The sequence below is a fragment of the Protopterus annectens genome, chromosome 1.part0 (genome assembly GCF_019279795.1).
Source record: "Protopterus annectens isolate FY-2018-M chromosome 1.part0, PAN1.0, whole genome shotgun sequence".
NCBI classification, from domain to species: Eukaryota; Metazoa; Chordata; order Ceratodontiformes; family Protopteridae; genus Protopterus; species Protopterus annectens.
The window spans coordinates 1571136380-1571159408 of record NC_056725.1 but is presented as its reverse complement, the minus strand read 5'-3'; positions in this window follow the sequence as shown (position 1 = coordinate 1571159408).

The window sequence follows — 23029 nt, the reverse complement described above, 5'->3', positions numbered from 1 at the left end:
TATGACCCTAGCCCTGAGTAGCATCTTGTCTTCACCCAGAATGATACCACAGTATAAGGACAAAATGATTGACTTCAACAATTGGCTAAGCGTCTGGTGTCATACAAAGGGGATCCAGTATCTGTCTGCCTGGGAAGACATCATCTACAAACCATGATACTTTGCCAGAAATGGTCTACACCTGTCACCCCTGGGATTCAGGTTACTGGCTAAAGATCTTGCCACCCCTATAGTGCCTTTTTTAGGCAAGGTTCAAAGGACAAAACCACCACCATAACAGATACAAGCATGCAAAATCTGAAGGTAATGCTACTCAATGCTAGAAGTCTAATCCTCAAAATGCACTCTCTAGAAGCACTCCTAAAAATGGAGAACATCAATATCTGTGCAATAACTGAGACCTGGTTCAAGGCTCCAGAGAGAACCCCTGCAATACCAGGCTACAACTCTTACCACACTTTTCGGCCAGAAAACCAAGACCGAAACACTAAAGGTGGAGGAGTGTCCATATTCACCAAGGATATTCACATCTCCAGGCTAGTTGCCCAACACAATGCATCTGAAAATCTCCAGGTGCAACTAACACTAGATAAGACTACAATCCAAATTGCAGCTTGCTACAGATCCCCCACCATGCCCCAAGATTCTCACTACACCTTTCTAAACATAATGGAAAATATTACGATACAACCAAACATCCTAATACAGGGTGATTTCAACTAACCTGCCATTAACTGGGAAAACGACTCAGGTACCAACATATTTTCCCAATGGTTCTTGGAATTCATAAATTCCAATGCCCTGGATCAACTAATCCATTGTCCCACCAGGGGCTCCAATATCCTAGACCTGGTCATTACCAAAATGGGAGATAGATGCTCCACACTAATGGTCACCCCCTCATTGGTCAGGTCTGACCATAAGCAAATCACCCTTTACATCCACATTCCCCCACCACCCCCCCCCCAGTAAGGAAACCTCCTTAAAAGACTTCTCCAAAGCCAACTTCATACTACTGAAGTCAGAAGTGACAAACTTCATGAGACCCATGCAGACGGGGTGTGAAAGTTCAACTGCTGAATCCTACACTAAAGCACTGTATGAGCACATCCACTTGTGCATGAATTGTGCCATCCCAAAGAGAACCAAGATGTTCTCCTCCAAAAAAAGGAAGCCAATCTGGTGGTCTCCTGATATAAACAAACTATACAACAGAAGGAAGAAACTGTTGCAGAAAAGAGGAAAATCCCAGGATGCAAAAAATTCCCTCACCAGCTTCAGTAAGAAGCTGAGATCCCTCATAAAATCCTCAAAAGCTAGTTAGGAAAATAAAATTGCCAAATATTACAAAGACAACCATAAGGCATTCTATAGTTATGTCAAGAATCTAAATGGCAATGCTCAGATCTGCTCTGAGCTACAACAGAATGGCATTAAATATACTGATCCCAAGGATATTGCCAATATCCTGGCAGATCGATTTAGTGCCAACTTCACCCTCTTCTCACCCCCTAAAAGGCCCATCTCAATACCAAAAGATTACCAAATTCCGGTAATCACGGCCACATAGGTAGAAACCGCACTCTCTAAAGCTAAGAATACAGCATCCATGGGATCAGATGACATCCCGGGCTGTGTACTACATGAACTACAAAATGAACTGGCACCTCACCTAAGTGTCATGTTTAATCATAGCCTCACCACAAGCTTTGTGCCTACTGAGTGGCGCACAGCTACAGTTATCCCACTCCACAAGCGGGGATCCACCTTGGATCCTGGGAACTATCATCCAATCAGTCTGACGAGCCTGATCTGCAAGGGCACGGAACGTATTATCATGAAACTTATAAACAAAGACATTGGCAACCTTCAAACACTGGACCCCACCCAGTTTGGGATTGTGAAGGGCCAATCTTGTCTCCTGAACCTGATTGACTTCTTTGAATCAGTCTCCAGAGGTATGGATGAGGGTAAGGTGGTCCACACAGCCTATCTGGACCTTGCCAAAGCCTTTGACACCATCCCCCACTCTGAAATCATAGATAAACTTACTAAGCTGGGCATAAATCCCTATGTCACTCGATGGGTTGACAACTGGCTTACTGACAGAACCCACACTGTAAAAGTAGCCAACTCCAAATCCAACTCCAGACAAGTGACAAGTGGAGTACCTCAGGGTTCAGTCCTGGGACCACACTTATTTGGCATCTACTTCTCTGAAGTACAGGCCAACACTAAGTGACTCTGGCTAACAAAGTTTGCAGATGAGTGCAAACTGGGAGCCATTACTGATTCCCCAAATGATGTGGATATTCTACAAAAGGGCCTTACAGAAACAGATGCCTGGTACCAGAGCTATGGGCTCAAGATTAATGCCAAGAAATGTATAGTTATCCCCTTTGGAAAAAAACATGTACCCATGAATTACTACATAGGTGGCAGTGCACTAAACATTGAAAGTGTGATGAGAGACTTAGGGAAACAGGCAGACAGTGGTCTCACCTACGATAACTATATCACCACAACAGTCAGGAAATCATTCTATGTGGCACCTTATCACTAAGGGCTTTTCATCCAGAAAAAAGGTGGTCATTGTCCCACTGTACTCATCCCTCATTAGACCCATTATAGAGTATAACTCCCCATTTGGTATGTACCTCACAAGACATCTGCAACCACTGGAAAGGCCACAGAAATACCTCACTAAAAGAATCACAGGCCTAAAGCAGATGCCATATGCTGACCATCTAAAAAATCTCCAGCTATACTCTGTGGCATATCGTCTACTCAGAAGTGATCTTTGCTTAACATACAAGGCCATGTCAAACCCTGAGCTGCTGGACATGCTCTACTTAAAGAAATCTCAATCCCTCAGAGCCAAACACTCCAGGGATCTAAACCTTGTTATCACAATGAACAAAACATGCTGGTGGGATAAGTTCCTGACCCAGAGACTCCCCATACTCTGGAATAGACTGCGAAGACATGTCAAGCAGAGCGCCTCCTTGGCCCTCTTCAAAAGGAACCTTGATGATTGGATGGGAGATAGGAAATTCACCCTTGGGGATCATGTCAGTCACCCTGCTAGACAGGGGTCCAGGGAAGTTAATATTGTGAGAAGAAATATCCAGGGAACTGTTATGGCTAGGCTGGGGCTGATAGCCTAGTACCAATCTACGAGCAAATACGTTGCTACAAGGGATGAGAACAGCACCAAATGATGAGTCTTTCATCTTGTTAACAATGAATATGTGTGTGCACAGCAAATGAAAAATTTGGAGTATAAAGTGCAGGCTTTCAAAAAACTGCAGTAGCAACAAATTAGCTTCTCTGCATATTTACAATTAAGCTTAGTCCCTCGTGGACTGAGTGTGTTAAAAATGCCATCATATGGTAATAAATATCCTGAACTTTTAAATAGTTGGAAAGAGCTCAATTTTCATCTGGGCTTAGACTATATGGCATTAATGAACCACTTTTTTGCCTCTGCTGAAAAAGAAATGGAAAATGAAATAGACCGGCTTGAAAGTGAACTGTGTGCTTTGCCTTCCTTTAATGCAAACATTGTGTGTTATAATACTATGTTGGAAAGACTCAATACCATGGAGAAATACTAGAACAACAGAAGAAAATAAATTACTTTGAGACATCAATGACTTTCGTTCTGGCAATATTTTCTCCTGGCCGAAGGACGCACCCAAGGTAACAACTAACACTCGTACATCCAGAGGCTCTATGTACAAACTTGACCAATTTTCTACAGAAACTAACAATAATACTGCATCTAATTCTACATCTACAGATAATATTGATGCAGATAATGTAAAACTGGGTCAAACTGTTAATACAAATGATGATTTACAACTGAATACTAGGGAACATAATGGATCAGCTTGGTCATCCAATCAAACCTCGGATTTTCGTCGAGCCTCTACTGCCATCCATTTGAAGTTACCTGAGGTGTTAACCAATTGGAATCAAGAATCCACCAGAGGGAGGTCCTTTACCAGGAAGAGAACCAGGGATGCGAGCATAGGTCCACAAGCACAGAGCTGAATGTGGAGATAACCAATCAGATATGCCCTGTTTATAATCTTTCTAAAATTTAACTTTCTGATGATGACATTACATTATTAAGTAAAGGTATGTCTTTTATTCCTGCTTAAAAAGACACAATTACTGATGCTATTACTGACTTGAAGCTTTTTACAAAAACTCTTAATTTAAAATTATTATATAAGGACTCGCAAACTCAAGTAGCTTCACAGTGCAGGAAAAGCAGTATATTCATTCCGTTTAGCAACCTCGTTGTCACAGCTTTTCAGAATGTATGTGAACAATGATTGTATAAGCTATATACTGAAGATAAATTTAAAATGTTTTATAATTTGACTGCATCTGAAATAGCAGAATTAGATAGGTTAACAAAAAACAGTGATATTATTATAAAAGAAGCCGACAACGGAGGCAGCATTGTTTTCATGAATACTACAGATTATAATAATTCTGTGCTTGACCTACTATCTGATACATCCACTTTTAAACAAAATTCACCTAGTGAGTTAGCGCAATGTATTAATAAAGTGAACATGTCTTTATTTGAACTACAAGTTAATAATGACATTTCTATAGAATTACTACATTATTTTTCTATACCATGTCCTAAAACACCTATTTTGTACAGTTTGCCGAAGTTACATAAATCTCTTTCCTACCCTCCCATGAGACCTATTGTTTCTGGGAGGGGTTGGATAACAGAATCTAGCTCATTATATTTACAAACTAAGTTAAGTCCCATACTATCTCACATTAAGACCTATATTAAAGATAGAAGTGACTTTCTTGGTAAACATTTTATTTGGTAACAAAACACAAATTTCTCATCTTATTGCTTAGTAACATTAGACATAAAATCTCTTTTTACTGTTATTCCCAATGATTTTGGAATTAATACAGTTAGAGATACTTTATGTAAATATACAGAATCTAATGCTAGAGATATAGAAACATTATGTGAATTATTAGATATTACTTTGAATAATAATATTTTTCTATTTAATGACACTTTATATTATCATACTACAGGCATTGCAATGGGAACACCCATTGCAAATACTTCTGCCAATTTAACTTTAAGTGAATGGGAAGAGAAATATGTTTATGACTGCCCTATAAGTTTTGGACCTTATATTCTATTTTTTTTAGCCAAGACATCTATCCACATCATAGCTAGCTATTAGCGTTTTGTAGATGATGCATTTTTTTGTGTGGGGAAATAACCATGAATTGTTGAATGAATTCTTTGCATATCTTAATAATACTACATCTTTTTTAAAGTTTGAAATGACTAATTCATTGCGGGAAATACATTTCCTAGATATACTTGTGAATCTAACAGATGGTGTTATATCTACTCAAATTTATAAAAAACCTATACATAAAAATAAATACTTACATAGAAAAAGTATGCATCCTAGTCATGTGTTTAAAATTGTTATGAAAAGCCAATTTTATAGAGCCAGTAGGTTGAATACTGATGATGCTACATGCATGGAGCAAATACATGACATGAACCTTGAATTTCAACAGAGAGGCTATGATGCCAATTTATTAGTTAAAGAGGAAAGATTAGTTTTAGAACAATGGCAAACCATAGCTAAACCATATTTTTCAGTATCTAATAATGTTAACAGGGTCTATATTATATCCTCGAATGCTTAAAAAAGCGGGCGCTGATTGATTAAACTTATTTTTGCGAAACTGCCAAATATCGAAGCAGCAGAAACTCAAATTTTTTCCTAGGGAAAGAAATCGGTTGTCTGTTTCTGTTGCTTCAGTATTTTCAGTGTTATGGTGGAAAGTTACTGGTCGGATTCAGGTAAGTGTGCGATTGTGTGGATGTGAGTGTTAGGGTGAGTTAGGTGAGTTAGGGTTAGGGCTCGGGTTAGGTGTGTGTGCGATTGAGTGGACATGAGGGTTAGGGTGGATTTAAGTGAGTTAGGGTTAGGGAGCGGGTGAGGTGAGTGTGCGATAGTGAGACCTTAGGGTTAGGGTTAAGGTAAGTGGATAGTTAGTGCATAGTTTAGTGTAGGGTTAGGTATCAGATTTTAGGTGTATGTGTGTGGATTTCTGTTTGTTTGGTGTGCTTGTGTTGTGTGTATGTGTTTTGGATCAGCGATTTTTTTTCCCAGGGAAAAAAATCGCTGATCTGACAGTTCGGGATTGTAAGCTTTCACTTAAATTAGGCCGATCAATCAGCATTCGCTTTTTTAAGCGTTCGATGATATAATATAGATCCTGTTAACACTGTATCTGGGAATGATAGTAAAAAAAACATTTTACGCTATACGACATCTAGTAGATGCACAGCTGATGTTAAGAAAATTATATCCAAGAATTAGGAAATTTTAATGGCTCTACCAGAATTAAACAAATTTATTACATTGACCCCCAAAATTTGCTTACAAGAATTCATCCAAAGTAAAAAGTAAATTATGTTACAAGGATTTCTGCCATAAATCATGGAATCAGTGTGAATTAAATAGAAAGGGCACCTTCCCATGTTTAAATTGTTCAGTATGTAGTGTTATTTTTAAAAATAATACATTTACACATCCTATTACACCAAAGTCTTTTTCTTTTACTGGTACAGCCACTTGTTACACAACTAATATAGTATACTTAGCTGCCTGTGTACATTGTTCTAGCTTCTATGTTGGTAAATCAACCAGAAAACTACATGAACACATTATAGAATATAAATCTGATACCAGAAAATGTATTTTAACAAATGCAATAGCAAAACATGTTATGGAATCAGATAATGCACATAGCTTTGTATTTAGAGTTATGGACATATGTTATACAAATATAAGAGCAGAGGATAAAAATAATGATCTAGAACTTGAGGAATATAATCGGATAGTTAAACTGAAAGCAGATAGATTTCCTGGTTTAAACTCTACACTATCTATTAAACCTGTTTTAAAATGCAAACAGCTGTGTTTGAAAAAATAAAATGTATGTAAAGAAGCAATATTATGTATATCAAGTTATAACATACATCATTCAGCATTAGCTCTTTAAACAAATTATGCTTTGAATTAACTTTATTATCCAGTTGGCTGCCTCATTTATTATGTCTTTTGAATTTTAATGAAATAAGGATGTGCTTAGCAGTTTTGTATCACACTCAAGAAGGAGTAATCCGAAAGCTTTGTGGTTTGTAATGTTGCTGCTATTTATTGTTTTACCTGTTTTAAAATAATCTATATGGATGTAACTGAGCTGTTTATTTTGCTTGTACTGGATTGATTTTGAACTGTAAGTGTATTGCAAGCTTAGTTTTCTCTTTTACTTGGTGTCACTATATATGAAAAACATACACACCTCCAAGCTGTACAGGCAGTAAGATGCACAGGGAACACTGCATGGGCAGTTCACCATTGCCATGACATCTATCCACATCATAGCTAGCTAGCGGCTCCCCACGTGTGACCAGGAAGCCCATTCTGCCTATATGGACTTGATCAATTGTATCAGGATTTGGGTCCATACCCTGATCCTGGGTTACTTGAAATACCCAAATATGCATTGGAAGATGTACTCATGCCAGCACACAAATGGCCAGAGATCCATCAATAGTGGAAATACAAACACCTGGGAGCAGCTAAATGTTGCCCCTACATGAAGTGAAGGTCTGCTTGGGTTGATATTAGAAAAAAAGAATTCAAACAAAACTATTGTCGAGACGAAACGAAATGTCCAACAGCTGCAGGCAAAAATTCTTTAACGTAAGAAAGTTTAATAACAAACTCTACATGTTTTGTTGCCCTGGGTAGGGTAACTTCTTCAGAAATTAAAACAGTGACCACTTTTTTAAAAAGGCCAGTACCTACAATCATGCGATAGTAGCGGCCAATCAATCAACTCTAAAAGATGCAAAACAAAAACCCATTCAGAAAAAGTGTCAGCTTAGCTATTTAAACCAATTGAATATGCATAAAACATATTTTAAAAGTTCCAAAACTATTTAAATGAATATAATAATCATAAATTCATCAATGAAACCAACCTAAATCATAAATAAATATTCATAGAGGTAATTCATATGTAAAATCGTACATAAAAACTGAAGTGAATACTATTTAAGAAAATTAAACATTTCCTGATACAGGTTATAAGTCACATCTAATAAGTGATCAACATGGTAAGTAGACGAGTAAACCAGCTGGATTCACATATTGAATATATGTAAACTTATGGTAACAATTTTTTTAAAGGATATATATATATTCTATAAATCAAGTTTACACCAGCTCATAAAGATGCTAGATTCATCTCATGAAGCTTTTTAATTTAAGTAAACAAGAAATATTACAATTGTCATTCAAGCCCGGAAAAGAAAAAGTGTCCAAGGCTAGTTGCCATTCTAATTCTTGTGCTTCACGGAGCACCGAATGAGGACCACCCCTGATGTCTGGCAATAGCTGGTTGATAGCTTGAAACACAAAAGTATGACCATCATTTAAAGAAATATGCTTGGCTAAGGCATTTTCATTTTTATTTTTAGCTATTGCATATGAATGCTGATAGATTCTTTCACGGGTTGATATTAAACAAAACGGGTAACCACTGCAGCATCTGTGGTGAAAGCAATCATAAAGGGTCACGTTTTCATCACCATCTCCCACAATACCCATCTAGCTAGGGTAAGACAGACATACAACTTCAAAGTTGAATACAGTCTCCAGAGGGGTGGTATACACAGCTTTGCAGCCCAAACAAAAGTGTTATATGTGCATTTGTATAGATGCATGGAGTCAGGTATACCTGACAGGACAACATCATCCTCTGCAAGGATACATACACCTGTCTGGTGGACATCTGCAATAAATAGTGTCTATAACAGAGATGACATACTGCTGTCCAAGACAAAGAAGGGGCAGGTGCCCATTTGACGCAATGTCACCTTAGTCTTAGGTAGCAAATAACATCACTACTGGAATCCTGCAAAGCAAACCCCTAACCCACATTGGTGACATCCACTACAGACAATCATCTCAGATCTGCTCAGTAGTGGTGGTCAATGACACCAGATATACAAGTGCTGTAGGTATAGTATATGTAATGCCTGACAGAGTCAGTGAAAGCTTCACTCCCTGTCCACCCATCAGTATATCAGGACCTCCCCAGTACCTGCCCCCTTCCCCTTATATGTAGTGAACAGGTCAACACTGCCACCTCAAAGTCATGATATACAGCCACCATAGGAGTCCATCACATCACAGGATGCATCCTACATGATCTCAAGCATGACCTTGCAGCACCTTACGGTACTGCATTCAACCAAAGCCTGAATACTGCCTTTGTCCCAGCTGAGTGGTGGAAACTCCCTGTCATCCCTTTACACTAAGTTGCAGCGTCCACCAATCCAGCACATTATAGACCCATCAACCTAAGTAGGCTGATCTGCATGGCCATGGCACAGTTTATAGTGAACTTCATTAACAAGGACATTGGCAACCTCCACACACTCCATCACACACAGTTAGGTTTTGTCAAGGAAGGGATCATGTGTGTTACAATTGGTTGACCTATTTGACACAGTCACCAAAGCCATGGATGGAGGGTGACAGTGCACACTGCTTACCTAGCCCTGGCCAAAGACTTTGACAGTATTCCCCACTTGACCATAATAAATATATCTGCCCACATAGGCATCAATCCATATGTCATCAGATGAGTAGCACAGTGGCACGCTTACAGGACTGACCTAGTCCACATAGGGGAATACCCCCAAGGGGTAGACCCTTAACTAGTGGTGTAACCTGGTGTTCTGTGCTTGGCCCTCAGTTATGTGCGATGTACTCTTCTGAGGTGCAGGGCACAGCCATTGGGCTATGGGCATCCATGTTATCAGATGACTGCATGCTGGGTGCTGTCACTAGATTCCCTAGTAATGTGGACATCTGCCAAGAGGATCTCATGCAGACGCATCACTGGTGCCAGAAACATGGCCTCAGGCTGCATACCACGACATGCAGCATCATCCCCTTGGGGAGAGTGATGTCCCCACATATTATCACAGTACTAACAACATCCTAAGCATGCAATCAGTCAAAAGGGTTATGTGCAAACAGGCTGATGGCAACATGACATTTGGCCACCATATTGATTCCATTGTAAGGAGAACTCTGTACATGGCACACCTCATACATAATGGTATGTCATCCAAGGACATGAGGGTCACAACATCTCTGTATTCCCCCCTAATAAAGACCATTATTGAGTATAATGTCCCTGTAGTCATTTATTTGCAAAGCACATGCAGCAGCTGTGGAGATCCCTGAGGTTCCCCAGCAGGGAATACTATGGCCTCACGCACCTACTATACACAGATTAGCCCATCCCTCTACTCGATTTCAGACAGACTCTTCAGAGGTGACCTCTGTCTGGCATATAAGGTGATCATGGACTCCACCTTGATGGGACTGCTGCACAACTGCAAGTCAGGCTCCACTCTATTAACCGGAACACACACCGTCAAACTGGTGTCACATCAGCAGGACTTGTTGGCAGGTCAGATGTGTGTCCCACAGACTGACTCAGCTGTGGAATGGACACCCTGTCCACATTAGCTAGTGTAGCTATGCACACCTTTTCAAGTGAGACCTAGATAACTGGATGGTTAACAGGGCATACACACATGGGATACCACCTGTGTCTCTGTTGGACTGAGGCATCGGGTGCTGACTTGCATACACATGGGCTAAACTCTGGGTTAGGCTTGTGAGGGTCTTAGGGCCAATAGCCTAGTGGCCTCATATGATCCTATGTATACCAGTTATGGCCCTGTGTGCTGTGATGGACTGTGTTGTTATGTGCCCATTCCCATCATTGCCATCTACTGTGGTGTGTACCCTGCGGGCAACATACCAGTACCATGTCATACATCCACCATTTGCAAATAGCTGAGTGGTACCAAATGTGTATGGGGACAGTCCAGCAAGATCTGTGTAACACAATTGCAGACAGCACTGCAAACATGCTGTAGGGAATCTTCCCTGTGGGTGACCAACATCCATAGCACACAGATGTTTGCAGAATGTGTACATGTGCTTGATATCTGTGGACCCACTGCCAGACAGATGTGGATGTCTGAAAAACAGTTGGACAATATGTAATGTTTGTTAGCAGAATATGGGGAATCTGGCTGTCACATGCCAGACACCTCAGAAACAGTTATGGTACTTTAATATCTGGTATTGTATTCATCCCCTCACATTGCATGCTCAGTATGTACACTCATTTGCTGAGGTGGAGCCTGTGTCCTCCCACTACTACTGGCTATAACCTGCTGTCCTGCTATAGGGGGTCAACAGGCATGCTTGCCATAGCTGTCAGGTGATTATATACAGGTGTTGAGTACACAGTGACCTAGCCAGAGTAAGTCAGGAACAGTCAGGGACACCTGGATGCCTGTGTGACATTCACAGAGTGAAAGGAGCAGACTGACAGTACATCATGTGATATGCCAGCTGTATCCACCACTATTGACTGTCACTATTGCCACAGTCCCGTCACATTTGTACATGAGCTGACCATTGCTGGGGAGACTCAGGGGCCAGAGCTGTCATGTATGTCATGGCAGACAGCGCCAAAAGGAAAGCCTGTAGCTGCTGAACAGCTGAATAACAGTGACATGTAACTCCAAGATATTTGCCACACACTTCTATTGCTGTAATCCCTATTTCCCATGCCTGCATCCCTCAACTGTGTCCAATTAAATGGGGAATACTATTACATACCTGGTATAGTGCTGTATTCCTTTATGTGCAGAAAACCTGTGGTAGAAGGCTGGGATAGCACAGTCTGTCATCACAGAGAAAGTCACAGACCTGTGTATCTTAGGTAGCAGCTTGCCTTTTGTAGGTAATGCTCAGGAACAGCTGATTGCCTGTGCACCAATCTGTGGCTCAGACTTGCTAATTGCATTCGGAACAGCTGGGTTGAATTTTCGTTCACCAAAGTCATGGGAAAACAGTGCTGTATTTGAGGCCATCAAGTAGGCCTTTACCCTTTCCCTGCCCTGTGAGAAGGGCATTATTGAGGTGTGGGGACTACAGCATCACAGATGGTAGGTTGAAGTACTGTCCACTGTTTGCATTTATGTGGTTTATCTACAGTTTTGCATGCTGTGTTTGGCCATTGTGAGTAGACTTTCTGATTATGTTGCAATTTACTGTTTAACAATGTGGGTTGAGGTCATTAAGGAGACAGTGAGTGTCATAGATCATTTGAAAAAGAATATGCATGCTGCTGCAGGAGCCAGTGGTCTATCATAGGTTCATAGGTCCATACTAGGCTATTTGCCCTAGGGCATTTATAAGCCTAGCCAGAGTGTGTTTGGCTTTCGCCACCCATTTTAAATTAATTTTGCTATGCCCTTTTTCGAGGTTAGTATACTGTGCCTCTGTCTAACAGTGACACAGAAGTGATACCTGGGGTAAACCTACGATCTCCCATCCACTCATCAAGATTCCTCTTGAAGAGAGTCAGTGAGGGACTCTGCCTAACCTGGACTGGGATTTTATTCCAGAGTGAAGGGAGCCTCTGGGTTATGAATTTGTCCCTCCAGCATGTCCTATTTATTTCAGTGCTGAGGTTCAAGTCTCTCAAGCGCGTAGCTCAATGGGATTTGGATTTTCTGAGGTGCAGCATGTCCATTAATTCCGGGTTGGACATGGCTTTATACGTCAGGCACAGATTGCCTCTGAGCAGGTGGTATGCCACTGAGTAGAGCTGGAGTTTCTTTAACCGGGCAGCATATGGCATATGTTTGAGCCCTTTGATTCTCTTGGTGAGGTACTTTTGGGGTCTTTCCAGTTGCTGCAGGTGTCTGGTAAGGTACATCCCAAAAGGGGCACTGTACTCAATTATGGGCCTGATGAGGGATGAGTAAAGAGGCACGATGGCCTCCCCTGATCTAGATGTGAATCCCTTCATGATTAGGTGGGCTATATAAAATGTTTTTCTAACCACTTTGGCCACGTGGTTGTCAAATTAGAGATTGCTATCAACTTGGGTCCGCAGGTCCCTAATTACTTCTTCTGTACTTAATGGATTACCACCTATGTGGTAATTTGTGGGCACTTTGTTTTTGCCAAAGGGGATGACTATACACTTTTTGGTGTTTAGCTTGAGGCCATGGCTCTGGCACCAGTTGTCTGTTTCTATGAGGCCCTTTTGGAGGATGCTTGTGTCAGCTGGAGAGTCAATTATGGCACCCAGTTTGCAGTCATCTGCGAACTTGGTCAGCCACAGTTCTTCCATGTTGGCCTGTACCACTGAGAAATATATACCGAACAAGAGAGGTCCCAGGACTGAGCCTTCTGATGCCACTTGTAACTGGTTTGGAGTCTGACATGGCTCCTGCAATTCTAACCATGTGGGTTCTGTCCTTGAGCCAGTTTGCAACCCATCTAGTGACATAGGGATTTATATTTAAGCTGGTGAGCTTATCTATATTGCCCGAGTGGGGTATTGTATCGAAGGCTGTTGTGAGGTCCAGGTAGGCTGTGTGGACCACCTTCCCCTCGTCAATGGCCTTGGTGACTGTTTCAAAGAAATCGACCAGGTTTAAGAGGCAGGATCTGCCCTTAACAAAGCTGAACTGGGCAGGATCCAATGTCTGTAGGTCCCCAATATCTTTATTTATGAGGTCCATGATGATCCTTTCCATAGCTTTGCAGACCAAGCTAGTCAGGCTTATGGGGCGATAGTTTCCAGGATCCGTTGAGGCACCACCTTTGTGGAGAGGGACCACTGTTGCTGTACGCCACTCTTTGGGTACATATCCTGTAGTAAGGCTGAGATTGAACAGTAGTTTTATGTTTGGGTTTAGCTCTTCTTGGAGTTCATGTAGGACGCAGCCCGGGACACCGTCTGGTCCCATTGATGCTGTGTTTTTTGCTTTGGAGAGGGCGGCTCTTACCTCAGCATCTGAGATGTCAGAGGGGTAGCATTCTGCTGGGATAGATATTTGCCCTTTTGGTGGGGAAGGGGGGGGGGGATTTTGCACTGAACCTGTCAGCTAGGATGTTGGCAATGTCTATGGGTTCGGTGTATTTTTTGCCATTTTGGACTAATTCTGAGCATATCTGGGAATTCCCACCCAGGTTCCTAACACAGCTAAAAAAAGCTTTGTGATTATTCTTAGTGTCCTGTGCAATTTTTCTCTCGAAGCTGGCCGTAGACGATTTTATAAGTGCCCGTAGTTTTTTGCTAATACTGATCAGAGATGCCTTCCCTTTTTGGGATTTTGCTCTATCATGTAGTAGCTTCCTCTTTCTATTGTATAGTTTGCTTATGGCCGGGGTCCACCAGACAGGACGTCTGCCTTTGGAGGATTGGGTCTTGTTTTTATTTGAGATTGCATGATCCATGCATTCCTGAAGGTGTTCATAGAATGCATTTATAAAGGATTCTGCAGTCTGGGCCATATTTTCCACAGGCCCGGGGGCTTTGAAGGATTCCACCTCAGTTTTGAGGAGTGTGAAATTTGCTTTAGAGAAGTTTTTCACTGTGGTTTTCTGGGCAGGGGGTGGGGTCAGGATGTGAATATCCAGTGAGATTAGTTTATGGTCTGATCTTACCAGTGAGGGATACACTTCTGGTCTGGAGCATAGAGTACCCATATTGGTGATGATCAGGTCCAGTATGTTTTCCCCTCTTGTGGGAGTGGTAACAAGTTGTTCCATAGCATTTGAGTTTATAAATTCTAGGAACCTTTGGGCTAGGGTGTTGGAGCTAGAGTAATGCTCCCAGTCTATGTTTGGGTAGTTGAAGTCGCCCAATATAATGGTGTTTGGAGAGACCTTCATATTTTCCAGTGTTCTCAGGAAGGCCGAGTGGGGTTCCTGGGTTTGGGAGGGTGGTCTGTAGCAGGCTATAAACTGGAAGGCAGTTTTATCCACTGTTAGTTGCACATGGATAGTCTCTGATGCTTCGTTCAACCTGGAGGTGTGGGTATCTTTGACGAATATTGATACTTCTCCTCCTTTTGTGGTTCGCTCCAAGTTTTGGGGCCGAAAAGCATGGTATGAGGTATAACCTGGTAGTGCTGTGCTGTTCTCAGGAGCCTTGAACCAGGTTTCTGTTACTGCACAGATATCGATGTTCTCCATACTAAGGAGAGTTTTGAGTGCATGCATCTTGAGGTTTAGACTTCTGGCGTTGAGTAGCATTACTCTTAGTTTCTTATCCCTTGTGATACCTATGGAGGTGGGATTGTCTTTTGAGCCTTGCCTAAAAAAGGCACTATGGGGGTGGCAAGAGCCTTTGCTAATATCCGAAAGCCCAGGGGTGACAGGTGCAAGCCATCCCTAGCGAAGCATCGTGGCTTGTCGAGCATGTCATCCCAGGCTGACAGGCATTGGATCCCCTTTGAATGACACCAATCCTTAAGCCAATTGTTGAAATTGATCATCTTGTCTTCATATTGTGGCATCATTCTTGGTGAGGGTAAGATGATACTCAAGGTCAAGGTCATACTGGCCTGGGCTACATGCTCAGAGAGCTCCTCTATGTCTCTTTTCATATAGTCCAAGAAGGTATGTCTCAGGTCATTCACACCAGCATGGACAATGACTGAGTCATATTTATACTTGCCTTGGAGTGACCTGAGTGCTTGTGTTATGTGGCAGATCCCACCGCCCGACAGGCAACTCACCGTGACCTTCTCCTTGTTCAGCCTGGTGAGCGGGACGTCAATGTGCCTGACGATAGAGTCACCTATTACAAGTGTATCAGGTGTGTTGTTTAGGGCTGTGACTGTTCGGCACACTGGCTTTGTGAGCTATGTGTTGCATGTGTTTTGTTTTGGGGTAGCAGTTGCTTGGGTGTCTGCTTTGGAGGTCTGTGCTGCTTAGGCAGATTTTTATTTAGAGCCTCCGAGTATGTTTTTGTGTGTTTATGTGTTTGTTTTGCTGTCGTGGTAGGTCTATGTGAGACTGGAATTGTAGTGAGTGTGGTTTCCTTCTCCTCCTGACTGGTTATGCCAGTACTGAGTTGAGAGAGCTTAGCCTCCTGTTTGGCTATATGGTTGCATCTCTCACATGTGTTGGAATTTGTTGGGAGGAGGAGAGGGTTGTCTGTGTACATGAGGCAGTTGTAACATTGCCTCAAGATTCCCAGATTCACCAGCTGGACCGGAGAGGAGATTGACAACTGACCTTTGGACATGCTAGAATAGTATTGGCAATTCCTTTGTAGTTGAAAAAAGGGCCAATGGGGAACAAGGTACACAAGGGGAGTTTGTGAGGGTGTAGTGTTTTTAATTTTTTAGTGCTGACTCATATAATTGCTTTAGTGAGCAAGTGCCAGGTATTTTAAATGCAATGTGTTACAGGTAACTTAAATGCAAAATGACAAACAGTAACTTTCTTTCAAGTGAAACAAGGAAATAAGTACAGTAAGCAATGCAGATATCACTAAGGATCCACAGAAGCACTGAAAAGCCATGTTTTAGGTGGAATTAGCATTTCAGGGAAATAACAAGCAAACAAACAACAAGCATACAAACAAAGCTAGATTCAGCAGGCCTGGATCTAGTCTATGCTACAGCAAACAAGGTGTACCAATTTCAGTAAGAAACAGTTCAAATATGCAGGCACTATAAGCCTTTAACCAGAAATTCCCAGCTCAGAAGGGCAAGAGTCCAGCCTCTCCTCCCACTAGAGTGCAGACCACGAACCTTCTTAATGTAAAATAACTGGCCTGAAGCCCAAGTCAGCTGTGTATGTTTTTAGGGGAAGACTTTGGCACATGACCCTGTCACTTGACCATTCCCCCAACCCCTTTATGTATGGGTATTGTGTGGATTCCCTTTTCTAGGTGTTTGGGAGGTATGGTAGGTCTGTGGCAGGTAGCTGAGTATACTGCTGCATTCTGCCCAGGAGTCATACTGGGGATTGCGAATGCAATGTGCTACAGCAAGCTGTATATGTGACTGAGGGAGCAGTGTCAGCTCTGTTGTCACAGCATAGTCAGGGTGAGGGTACCCATAATAATCCAGGTGAAGCATATGCCTCTTGTACACTTGTTATGTAATAGTGACTTGTTATGTAATAGTGCCATCAAGAGAGTGGTAGGTGACATTTAGGGCACCTATACATATATGTGAAGTGTTTCCTAACCTACAGGTCTTTGAGGTGCTAATATGTGGGCAGTGACTGCAGTAGCAGAGAAAAGTTGTGCTTAAGATTGCACGGCTCAGTCGTTTAATTGTTTCAACAACCATGCACTTAACATGCAACACAATGGAATGGAAGACAGGACTGTGGGTGGAAAAATGTTACGCATGCCAGGAATGTAACAGATTGAGCTACAGTGGCATTACTCTAGCAGGTATATTTGCAAGACATATGTACACGCATACACTCTGTTACACAGGATTGGCATGAACCTATGTGATCGGATGGGTATGGCATGTGACACTGAACTGTCTGTCATGATTTCATAATCTGAAAGTGTACTGACATGCCAGTATGTTCATAGGTTCATAGGTTCATAGGTAGATACTAGACTATCTGCCCTAGGGCATTTATAAGCCTAGCCAGAGTGTATTTGGCTTCCGCCTCCCTATTAGATTAGCCTACTGTGCCTCTGTAAAGTAGGTCACAGAAGTTACCCTTTTAAGATTAGTTAACTGTGCCTCTGTCTAGCAGGGACACAGGAGAGATCCCAGGGATGAATTTGCGATTTCCCATCCACGCGTCCAAATTTCGCTTGAAGAGGGTCAGCGAGGGGCTATGTCTAGCATGAATTGGGATTCTATTCCAGGGTGAGGGGAGCCTCTGGGAAATGAATCTGCCCCTCCAGCATGTCCTATTTATTTTTGTGCTGAGGTTTAGGTCCCTGGAGCGTGTAGCTCTAAGGGACTTGGATTTTTTGAGGTGGAGCATGCCCATTAATTCTGGGTTTGACATGGCTTTGTACATCAGGCATAGATCGCCTCTGAGTAGGCGGTAAGCAACTGAGTAGAGCTGGAGTTTCTTTAGTCAAGCTGCATAGGACATCTGTTTGTAGCCCATGATCCTCTTGGTGAGGTACTTTTGGGGTCTCTCCAGTTGCTGCAGGTGTTGGGTAAGGTACATCCCAAAAGGGGCACTGTATTCAATTATGGGCCTGATGAGTGATGAGTAGAGGGGCACAATGACCTCTCTTGATCTAGATGCGAACCCTTTCGTGATAAGGTGGGCTATATAGAAGGTCTTTCTAACCACTTTGGCAATGTGATTATCAAAGGAGAGATTACTATCTGCGTTGGTCCCCAAATCTCTAATTACTTCTTCCGTACTTAGTGGATTACCACCTATGTGGTAATTTGTGGGTATCTTGTTTTTCCCAAAGGGGATGACTATGCACTTTTTAGTATTTAGCTTGAGGCCGTGGCTCTGGCACCAAGCATCCATCTCTGTGAGACCCTTTTGTAGGATGCTTGTGTCAGCTGGAGATTCGATTATGGCCCCCAGTTTTCAGTCATCTGGGAACTTTGTCAGCCATAATCCCCCCGTGTTAGCCTGAACTTCAGAGAAATATATACCGAACAAGAGAGGTCCCAGAACTGAGCCCTGTGGGATGCCACTTGTAGCTGGTTTGGATTCGGACATGGCATCTGTGATTCTGACCATGTGGGTTCTATCTCTGAGCCAGTTTGCAACCCATCTTGTGATATAGGGGTTGATATTTAAGTTGGTAAACTTATTTATGATGCCTGAGTGGGGTATTGTGTTGGAGGCTTTTGCGAGGTCCAGGTAGGCTGTGTGGACTACCTTGCCCTCATCTATGGCTTTGGTAACTGTTTCAAAGAAATCAACTAGGTTTAAGAGGCAAGATCTGCCCTTAACAAAGCCGAATTGGGTAGGGTCCCATGTCTGGAGGCTCCCAATGTCTTTGTTTATGAGTTCCATGATAATACGCTCCATAGCTTTACAGACCAGACTAGACAGGCTTATGGGGTGATAGTTTCCAGGGTCCATTGTGGCAACACCTTTGTGGAGTGGGACCACTGTAGCTGTATGCTATTCTTTGGGTACATATCCTGTAGTAAGGCTCAGTTTGAACAGTGACTTAATGTGAGGGTTCAGTTCTTCTTGGAGCTCATGTAAGACACAGCCTGGGACACCGTCCGGTCCCATAGAAGCTGTGTTTTTTGCTTTGGAGAGGGCAGCTTTCACCTGTGCATCTGTGATGTCAGGGAGGTTACATTCAGTTGGGATAGGCGTTTGCTCCTTTGGGGGGAAGGGGGGGGGAGTTTGCGCTGAATCTGTCTGCCAGGATGTTGGCTATGTCTGTAGGTTCAGTATATTTTGTACCGTTATGCAACAATTCAGAGCATATCTGGGAGCTTCCGCCCATGTTCCTGACATAACTAAAGAAGGCCTTGTGATTATCTTTAGTGTTTAGGGCAATTTTTCTTTCGAAACTGGCCTTTGATGATTTTATGAGGAATTGAAGTTTCTTGCTAATACTGATCAGAGATGCCTTCCATTTTTGGGATTTTGCTCTGTCATGTAGTAGCTTCCTCCTTCTGTTGTATAGCTTATTTATGGCCGGGGTCCACCAGACCGGTCTCCTGTTTTTGGAGGAGTGAGTCTTGGTTTTATTTGGGATAGCACGATCCATGCATTCCTGTAGGTGCTCATAGAATGCATTTGTAAAGGATTCTGCGGATTGGGCTGCATTATCCTCTGGCCCAGGGGCTTTGAAGGATTCCACCTCAGTCTTGAGAAGTGCAAAGTTGGCTTTTGAGAAATTCTTCACAGTGATTTCCTTGGCTGGGGGTGGGGACGGGATATGAATGTCCAGGGAAATTTGTTTGTGGTCTGATCTTACCCATGAGGGGTTTACCTCTGGTGTGGAACATAAAGTCCCCATGTTGGTGATGACCAGGTCCAATATGTTGTTCCCTCTTGTGGGAGCCGTGACCAGTTGTTCCATTGCGTTAAAGTTTATAAATTCAAGAAACCGTTGGGCGAGGGTGTTTGGGCTTGAGTAGTTTTCCCAGTCAATGTTTGGGTAGTTGAAGTCACCCAATAACATAGTGTTTGGAGAGACCTTCATATTCTCCGGTGTTCTCAGGAATTCCAAGTGGGGTTCCTGTAATAGGGAGGGTGTTCTGTAACAGGCTACAAACTGAAAGGCAGTTTTGCCCACTGTTAGTTGCACATGGATGGTTTCTGATGCTTTGTGCAATGCCACTAACCTGGAGGTGTAGGTATCTTTGATGAATATAGATACTCCCCCTCCTTTTGTGCTTCGGTCCGAGTTTTGGGGCCGAAACGCATGGTATGAGTTATAACCTGGTAGTGCTGGGGTGCTCTCAGGAGCCTTGAACCAGGTTTCTGTTACTGCACAGACATCAATTTTCTCCATACTGAGGAGTGTCTCGAGTGCGTCCATCTTGAGGCTTAGACTTCTGGCATTGAGTAGCATTATCTTTACTTTTTTTATCTTTGGGTTGTCTATGGAGGTGGGTTTGTCCTTTGAGCCTTGCCTAAAAAAGGCAATATGGGGGTGGCAAGAGCCTTGGCCTGTATACGAAAGCCTAAGGGTGACAGGTGCAAGCCGTCCCCAGCGAAGCAACGTGGCTTGTCGAGCATGTCATCCCAGGCTGACAGACACTGGATCCCCTTTGAATGACACCAATACTTTAGCCAACTGTTGAAACTGATCATTTTGTCTTTATACTGTGGCATCATTCTTGGTTAGGGGAAGATGCTACTCAAGATCAGGGTCATACCAGCCTGGGCTACATGGTCAGAGAGCTCCTCTATGTCTCTTTTCATGTAGTCCAGGGAGGTACATCTCAGGTCTTTCACACCAGCATGGACAATGACGGAGTCATACTTGTACTTGCTTTGGAGTGACCTGAGTGCTTGTGTTATGTGGCAGATCCTGGCACCCGACAGGCAGCTTACAGTGACCTTCTCCTTGTTCAGTCTGGTGAGCGGGACGTCAGTGTGCCGGACAATAGAGTCCCCTATAACAAGTGTATTTGGTGTGTTGTTTGGCCTTAAGGGCTGTGACTGTGAGGCACACTGATTTTGTGAGATATGTGATTTGTGGGTATTGTTGAGGAGTGGCTGTTGCTTGGATATCTGCTTAGGAGGTCTTTGCTGTTTAGGCAGATTTTTATTTTGAGCCTCCGAGTATGTTTTTATTTGTTTATGCGTTGGGTATGCAGATGCAATAGGTCTGTGTGAGACTGGATTTGTGGTGTGGGTGGTTACCTTTTCCTCCTGACTGACTGTGCCAGTCTTGGGTTGAGAGAGCTCTGCCTCCAGTTTGGCTGTGTAACTGCATCTCTCACATGTATTAGAGTTTGTTGGATGGAGGAGAGGGTTGTCTGTGTACATAAGGTAATTGTAACATTGCCTCAAAATTCCCAGATTCACCAGCTGGACTGGAGAGTAACCTTGCAACTGACCCTTGGACATACCAGATTAGTATATGGAACTGTTTTTTTACTGATCAGATTAGGGAAGGGAACTGATTTTTCACTTGATCAGGAAGGACCAATCAGGAGTCTAATACTTATGAGAAGTCAAGGAGGGTGTAGGGCTTTAGTCAGTTAGTGTTTCCTTATAAGAGCTGAGCAAGTGCAGGGCTTTAGAAAGAGACTAGAGTGATTAATTTGAGAGTTTGAACAGTTCTAAGGGAAAAAGTGAAGAGCAGAGTTTGTGGAGCCTGGAATAGTTTAAACCTGTTTAGGCGGCGCTGCCCGATGCTTCTCAGTGCGCAAAACCACGCAAAAAGAGAGTTGTAGGGTTTTAAGAGAGAGAGATCAAGGAGTTTAGAATTGACCCAAAATGGCCAATAAAACTACAGCTTCTAGGTAGTAACCACTCCTCCAGGCATGTCAGCATACAGCACTGGCTGTGTGACAAATGTGCCAAATCTTGTTGGTACAACTGTGGGCATTCCACAGCAGGCTGTGCAGTTGTCAGTTCTACCTGATATCCTAGGCCTCGTGTATATCCATCAACATTTATTTGTCTGTGTACTGATTTGCTATCTGTATCACAGTCCCAAGTACATTGTCATTTTCCTCATTGTATGTACAAGCATTGTGTCACTGGTAATAAGGATATGTTTCTGGAAACACCTGTTATTTTTCAGAGCTGAGTGGCCCTTTGGGCTAATCCACTGTGCTGTGGTTGTCAGGTCCTGGGTTTGAAACCAGGTAGGGCTGAATATTTTTGTGTGCATCACCGATAAGAAGGATAAGTTTATGGAAACACCTGTTATTCTTCAAAGATGGGCAGTCACCACTGCTGATTTATGACCCCAAAGGTGGCTGTGCTGGGGGCTGGTTATTGGCTCTGGCCTGCCCTTCCAGATGCGTCAGTCTGTCATCAATCTGGCATAGTCAATTGTCCATTTTACACTGGACAATCGTGCACACCATCTCTGGGAGCTGTCACTGGGTGACTTCTCCCTCTCTGTGCCCCATCCCCTGAGGTGGTTCCACCTGGGGTGGTTCAGGACCAACAGAGGGGACATCTCCAGGTAGTGTCCCAGACGTGCTGGGACCCAGTGCCACTGCCAGTTGAGGTGATGTAGGTGGATTCGCAGGAACTGGTTTACCCACTCATGCTATAGTGATGAGGTTTTTTCAAAGTGTATAGGTTAGCAGCACATTTAGCCATTAGATATAACAGTATACAAGGATGTTCCAATTAATCCAGAATGATAATATTGCATAGCATACAGAACGCAAGAATAAATGGAATAACAGTCAGTATTGTAACAGCATGCCCGTAACAGTTACGGCATAAGGCCAACAACATTGACATTTCAACAAGGTATGTTAGTATGCAACCATTGTAATATATAACAATAATAAAACACAAGGCCCAACATTAGGTTATAAGAACAACATATGTGAAAAATAAACCATACCCATAGTATAACAATAATTATTTGCGATACAGATAATGGGTGAGAGAGAGACATTCCATTA